Below are 7500 nucleotides of genomic sequence, written 5' to 3' on the forward strand. Positions count from 1 at the left end.
TTCACGAAGTTCTGCCATCATTTTTGCACGACAAGCTTTGACAAAGCTTTGAATTCATTTGAGAACTTGTGATTTCCGTTTTAATTTCACTGTGGCAATGAGGAGCTGTTGATCACTTCACAATATGTGCACCTCTATAGCTACTTGCATTTCTCAAAGTCCTCCTTCTCTCTTTACTAATGGCTTTGGTTTCACGAATCCTTGGTTTTATTTGAGAAATTTGGTTTGGTGAAGATTTAGCCAAAGCCATTTCTCCATTGCTCATTTACTCTCACACCAAGACCAGAGGTGCCATAGGTAGAGCAATGATCTTTTGTCTGTGCGTGTGGTTGTGAAATTTGTCATGCCTTGAGTGAAGCCTCTTTGAGATCATGTTATAACCTCTGCAAACCTTGAATTGAGCGCTAATTACCTTTGTAAACATCAGGTGTCAGCTTCTGTTGATTGCAACCGAATCAGGGAAGGAATAGAAGACGATGGTTTGACGAGCCATGAAAATCAGTAGGTTTATTATTATTATTATTATTCATACTTGCTAAGCTACAACCCTAGTTGGAAAAGCAGGATGCTATAAGCCCAGGGCTCCAACAGGAAAAATAGCCCACTGAGGAAAGGAAACAAGGAAAAATAAAATGTTTTCAGAACAGTAACAACATCAGAATAAATATCTCCTATATAAACTATGAAAACTTGAACAAAACAAGAGGAAGAGAAATAAGACAGAATAGTTTGGCTGAGTGTACCCTCAAGCAAGAGGACGCTAACAGTGGATGACCATGGTACAGAGGCTATGGCACCACCCAAGACTAGATAACAATGTTTTGATTTTGGAGTGTCCTCTTCCTAGAAGAGCTGCTTACCATAAAAGAGTTTCTTCTGACCTTACCAAGAGGAAAGGGGCCACTGAACAATTACAGTGCTGTAGTTAACCCCCTTGGCCTTGGGTGAAGAAGAATTGTTGTGTAATCTCAGTGTTGTCAGACTGGCATAGAAACCATAAACAAACGCGAGTGGAAGGACATGTCTGAGGCTTATGTCCTCCAGTGGACTAGCAAGGGCTGATGATATATATATATATATATATATATATATATATATATATATATATATATATATATATATATATATATAGCACATGTATATTCTATAAATAAACAATGGTAATTAAGAAGTACCATCAATGTTTTTTATTTTCAATTTTAGCCACGCTATTTGATTGGTCACGAAGGCTTGTTGATAATTCATGTCAGAACTCTTCGGGGAAAGATTTAACAACAATTAAAATTGATTGCGTCATCTAAAGCCTCAATATAGCATGAGAGAGAGAGAGAGAGGAGAGAGAGAGAGAGAGAGAGAGAGAGAGAGAGAGAGAGAGAGAGAGAGAGAGAGAGAGAGAGAGATTCTTACACTATCCACTCACTTTATCCTTTCATATTTTACATATTTACGTAACCATCTATTCCTCAGAGGGGCACTCCTCAACCCCCCCCCTCCCCTTGTGGTGTTTATATGCAGAAGGCGAGGGATCCATCTAGCGTATGGGAGGAGAATAAGAATGATCCTCTTAACACGCAGAAGACGCAGACGGAGTTCAGGATTGAAGGTTTATCCCGATCTCACGTCTCATTGACCATTTGTATTCTTCCTTGGGGTGGTGCAGGTGATGTGTTTTTGACTTAGGATTTTTTATTTTTTTCCTTCTTTTGAACGGATATGGGCTTACTTGTATACTCTCGGAGATTTGTTTTATGTTTTGTTTTTTACACACACACACGCACACACACACACACACATATATATATATATATATATATATATATATATATATATATATGTATATATATATATATATATATATATATATATATATATATATATATATATATATATATATATACATACTTATATATATATGCCTGTGTATTTATGTGCAGGTATCAATATACAAACATTAAGCAGTTTATCTTATTTATAAGTTGAAATAATAAAAAGACCCGACGCAAGCTGCCACTCTCATTCTTTCAACTTCTGTATCGTGGCTGAGCCTCCTGTGCAGAGAACTTCCACATTAGCCAGGTCGTATTCCTACACAGAAGTGTCATAAGTTTTGCATCAGGCCCTATAGACACATCAAGTTAGATTATTCCGTATCATGACCACGACATTTTTAATCATGGAGGTTAGCCTTTCGCCTATGGTGAATTTTACCACTTCGGCATCACCTTATTTTTCGCCGTTCCAATTCTTCTCAAGTCCCATTTATATTTTAGACACTCTTGTTCTATCTAATGTATTCGATATGCACGCGACACAGCCGTAAAGGAAAGCTTGCTCAACATTCTCACCAGTCATGCCCATCTTTACTTCACGATACCTTCCAAGAGCCATTACAGCTTTTTGCATAGATCCTGCTGCCTTCCACCTTTTTCCACTTTATCATTCATCCATTTATCTCGAATTTACCATCATCCTTTGTTGGATCCAGATAGTTTTTATGGACATCAACCGTTCCAAGTCTTTCAGAATCCCATATTAATATTCATTGTTTAGTCATCTTGGATTCCATTTGCCCTCTTATTTTTCTTTATACCATTTTCTTCTCTTGCAAACACTTTAAACTTCTATCGATTGATTTTACAGATTTTCTGTCTCCGAAATTAGCACTTCCTCATCTACACATGAAATATTTCGCAATTCATTTTCCCATTTATTGATTTTGTTCTTAATTCTGCTAAAGACCTTCATGATTCTCGTTTCTCGCCTTTCTCCATCTCTCCTCCATTCAAGAGACGTTTGTAGACAAGAAGAGATAACAGTACATGTCTTGTCTGTTCCGACCCATTTACTCCCGCTGTCATATTCTTTAACACGTTATGCTCTCTCTCTCTCTCTCTCTCTCTCTCTCTCTCTCTCTCTCTCTCTCTCTCTCTCTCTCTCTCTCTCTCTCTCATGTATATATATATATATATATATATATATATATATATATATATATATATATATGTGTGTGTGTGTGTGTGTACAATTTACACTTTCGCTACATATCTTGGAAATGATTCTGTCGTCTGAATATTATATATATATATATATATATATATATATATATATATATATATATATATATATATATATATATATATATATATATATATATATATACCCACTTATTATACCGCACGTGTACAATTCATACCTTCGCTACATGTCTTGGCAATGATTCTGTCATCTGAAAATGTGAGGTCTATCTATTCGCCTAAGCCCGAAGGTAAACAAAAATGTTTAGTGCCATGAATAATTTGGTTCTTGATAAGTAACACTCCCCTCGCTCGCACACCACCACAATAGTTCATGAGGGAATGCGCGTAACCATTTTTTTCTCTGAAGTCATACAAACTTGCCTCCCTGAAAGGTTCAAGAAGACGAAACCCATTTTCGTAAGTATTTTGGTTGGAAATTACTAGTACTATGCCCTTCAACACCTTAGTCAAGACCCACATTATCAGACTAACTACCCTGTACCCTGTACATTATTGACTGCCTTGTGAAGCAGTGACAAAATTGATGTTGATAGAACGTTCATAATTTTTTTTTAACCCTCAAGTTTATTATGTGAAAAAGTTACAAATGTGTTTAATTCATATATGCATAATACTATATGTATATTGAACAGATATTTATTTTACTAAAGCTTTAAATAAACACATCTTCATTTTGCTCTTTTGAGTGAAATATATGAAATGGATCCTTTTAGCCATGGGAAGTAAATTAATGCAAATAATAATATAATCAGTAAGTGCTGATATTTTCCATTCTCTAATAATTTTGTTTGCGTTCTCTACTAATCCCTAGCATCTGAAAACTGAATTAGAAGAAAGACACTGGCCATCCACTCCAAAATTCAAACTCCGTATCATGTCATGAGAATCAGACTCTCTCTCGTCCAGGCAACAATGTTAAAAACCACATTGAAGTTTTTCTTTAGTTGGAATATATTGTATCTAGTTTAAAGATCATTCATGATTGGCAGAGGCAAGGGACATTTCCCTAGAGACTGACCATATATGCATATGATCAACGCCCAAGCCCCCTCTTCACACAAGCTATGACCGAGGAGGGCCAGGCAATGGCTACTGATGACCTAGCAGATAGATCTATAGGCTCCTCCAAACCCCCCACCCTTAGCTCAAAAGGATGGTGAGGTTGCATCGACCAAAGAAACTAACGAGTTTGAGCGGAACCCGAACCCCAGTCTGGTGTTCACCAGTCAGGATCGTTACCACATCGACCATCACAACTTGTTATAATTATTCTGTAACCCACTCAGTTTTTCAATACCATTATAAACTACACCATTGGCCAAATAAATTAAATAAATTACTCTCAGCTTCATCTCATCAATAATTAAAATTCCTGTAATGGTGTCGAAAAATGTGGCCCTCGTGATGTGAATTTGCAATGTTTGCCATGGTCTCCTTTTGTTAATTAATCAACTCCTTAAAAGTCTTGCACTCCATTTTTGGGTGTGTGTGTGCTCAGGTGTACTCTGGACCAATCACTTTACGAAATGCATAGAGATGCTAGAAGCTTTACATTCATCACATTTACGAATTTCATCTAAAGCTTTATCAAGGTTTGCGTGTACTCTCTTTTCCTTTTTCAGATATCTGGTTTAGACGTGCACACAATTATTTATCTCTCTCTCTCTCTCTCTCTCTCTCTCTCTCTCTCTCTCTCTCTCTCTCTCTCTCTATGAGGTTTACATATTTTTTGAAGCATTAATTTTGTCGTAGAGACCCTAGCTTTTGATTGGATCCATTAATAAAATTTTCTTTGTAACTGAATGGCATTTTGAGTGATCTTTTCAATTCTAATTAAGTCAAAATTGTATAAAAGTGTTGAGCCTGTTGTTCTTTTGAATGAGAATGGAATTTATCACCGTTCTACATTTTCTCAAAATTTGTTCTCCTTGAATTGATTTTCTTGGTCACGATTATGTAGTATATGTGAGATGCTTCTTCCTTTCGCTTGTGCTTTTAAAGTACCAAATGAAAGACAAACCCTGGGTCAATGATGATTGTAGACGTTCTTATTTGGATAAGCAGGAGGCCTATCATCTTTGGAAGGTTAACAGATCAAATTTGACTTGGAATAACTACTCGCCTAAGAGCTGTTGCTCAGTGTTTATGCTTCAACTGAAAAGGAATACAATTAAACCATAAAAGAAACCCTTTCTGATACAACTCAGGAACTTAATTAGTGGACTACCCTTAAATCTGCTCTCATTGGTGTAGATGGAACAGTTCCTCATTTACTTAAACCAGATGGTTCTGTCACTCACTGTCCAAAGGAAAAGGAAACCCTTTTGGCAGATGTGTTTGACAGCAAGTTAGAAAATCGAACTTCCTCGTTCCTGTTTTCCTGAGGCTAAACTAACTAGTCTAGCTTTTTCATTCACGTAAAATTAAATTTATTTTGATGGACTAAGATGTTTTTGGAGGTGTAGACCCAAATTTATTTCCCCTTTGTTTTTGGGTAAAGACTGGTGATTTCTTATTTCCTAAGTTGTCTGTTATTTTCTGCAAATTAACTTGAAGAGGTTCTTTTAGTACTTGTTGGAAAGTTGGTAATGTTACTCTTCTATGTAAATGTGTTTGTGGTTGCTCTAGTCAAACTGATTACCGCCCAATTTCCATAACGCCTATATTATCTCAAGTTTTTTAACGTCTTTTGGCAAAACTTCTAAATAGGTTTGCTGAAGGTAATGATTTGGTCCCTATTTGGCAATTTGGCTTTTTTAAAGGCATTGAAGCATGTTATTCCCTTCTTAAAATGTCCAATGATCTACAAAAATCCCTTGATTGTGGTCAGGAAGTTCATATGATTGGCCTTGATTTTGGTGCTTCCTTTGGCAATGTCAATCTTGAGGCCTTTGTTTTCAAACTCAATCAGCTGGTAGTCAGTGGGCAGCATTGTAAGTATAGTAATGTGATGACTGGTGTTCCTCAGGGTAGTGTTCTTGGCCCACTAATTTTCATACTACATACACAAGATATGAGGTTTGGCCTAGAAAACAAGTTTATTGCATATGCAGATGATGCTACTATGCATCAATTCCGTGACCTGAATGTAAATATAGGGTTGCTGAATCCCTTAATATAGATTGATACTGAACTTAAGGTGTCTTTTCCAAGTCGGAATATCATGTAGCGAGGATCTTGTTTTTCTGTATTGAAAATTATTGAACTTTCTGGTGGTATTTATCCTCTCCGTGATTAATGTGAGGAAAAGGAAGTGCTCACGAAGAAGGTCAGGATGCCTTGCATATAGTCGTGGAGGCTTCCACCTTTCTCTATTTGGAGGAGGCAGGGGAAGGAAAGTGTAATTGAAAGAAAATATATAAAGAACAATTTAAATCTTGCTTGAAAGATTTCAGGAAATCAATAGCAACGTCCTTTGGGGAGTTTTGAAAGGTCTTTTCTAAAGACATATAGTTATTCATTTTCCTTTAAATCTTACGGTTGTGGTAGCCTATTGGAAACGTCTCTATCAGGCGATCTGCTTTACTGGGGTTCGAGATGCATTCTCGAGTTGAGACGCACTCAAGCTCGATAGATTCTTGTAGTGTTTGCAGCCTCACCATCCTTATGAATTAGAGATGGTGGTTTGGGGGAGCCTATAGGTCTACCTGCCGAGTAATCATCAGTCATTGCCTGTCCCTCCCTTCTAGCTTGAGTGGAGAGGGCTTTGGGCACCGGTCATGTGTGTATATGATCAGTCTCTAAGCCTTGGTCTTGCTACGGCATTGCCGCTTTCCCTTCCCTCTGCCATTCAACCTTTAAACAGGATTTGTCAACTTACCGGATTTAGTAGTGATGCAATAGGCCCTATAAAGCTTCGTAGTTAATTTTCATGTGGTTTGGTTCTATTTGCGTAGAGGAATCGGTTGAGGCTGACATTGTTTTAGGTTTATTCAAGGAAAGCTTAAAAAAAATTTGGGACGTACACGAAATGGTTTACTAAACTCTGGTATATGTAGAGGTAAACATTTTGCCTACCTGTTCTTTAATAAACATTTTCCTTGCTGTGATTTTTTTGTTTCTTATTCTTTTCTCTTTTAACACCTTTTAAAAGATGTGCATTTATTATATCTTATTTATCATACACCTCTACCTCAAATAGATATAGCTTTCACTTTGCGTATAATATTCTCATTCCTTATTAGGTGCACAAAACAAAACTTGAAATGTCATTTTGATTTTATTACAATTTAGAAGTTAGTCTACTGCTTGTCTAAATGAATGTCAGATAATTTCAACGGTTTAAAATAGATACGGTCATGTATTGATAACGCTATTAATGCGAAAAATTCAAGGGCCTTATGTTTTGGTTTAAGTCCAGTCATAAAAGGCAGAGGCAGGGGATGGTGACATTGCCCTATGAAGCAGGACAATGCCCTACAGACTGACCATATATACATATGATCAGCGCCTAAGCCCCCCT

The sequence above is a fragment of the Palaemon carinicauda genome, chromosome 30 (genome assembly GCF_036898095.1).
Source record: "Palaemon carinicauda isolate YSFRI2023 chromosome 30, ASM3689809v2, whole genome shotgun sequence".
Lineage (NCBI taxonomy): Eukaryota > Metazoa > Arthropoda > Malacostraca > Decapoda > Palaemonidae > Palaemon > Palaemon carinicauda.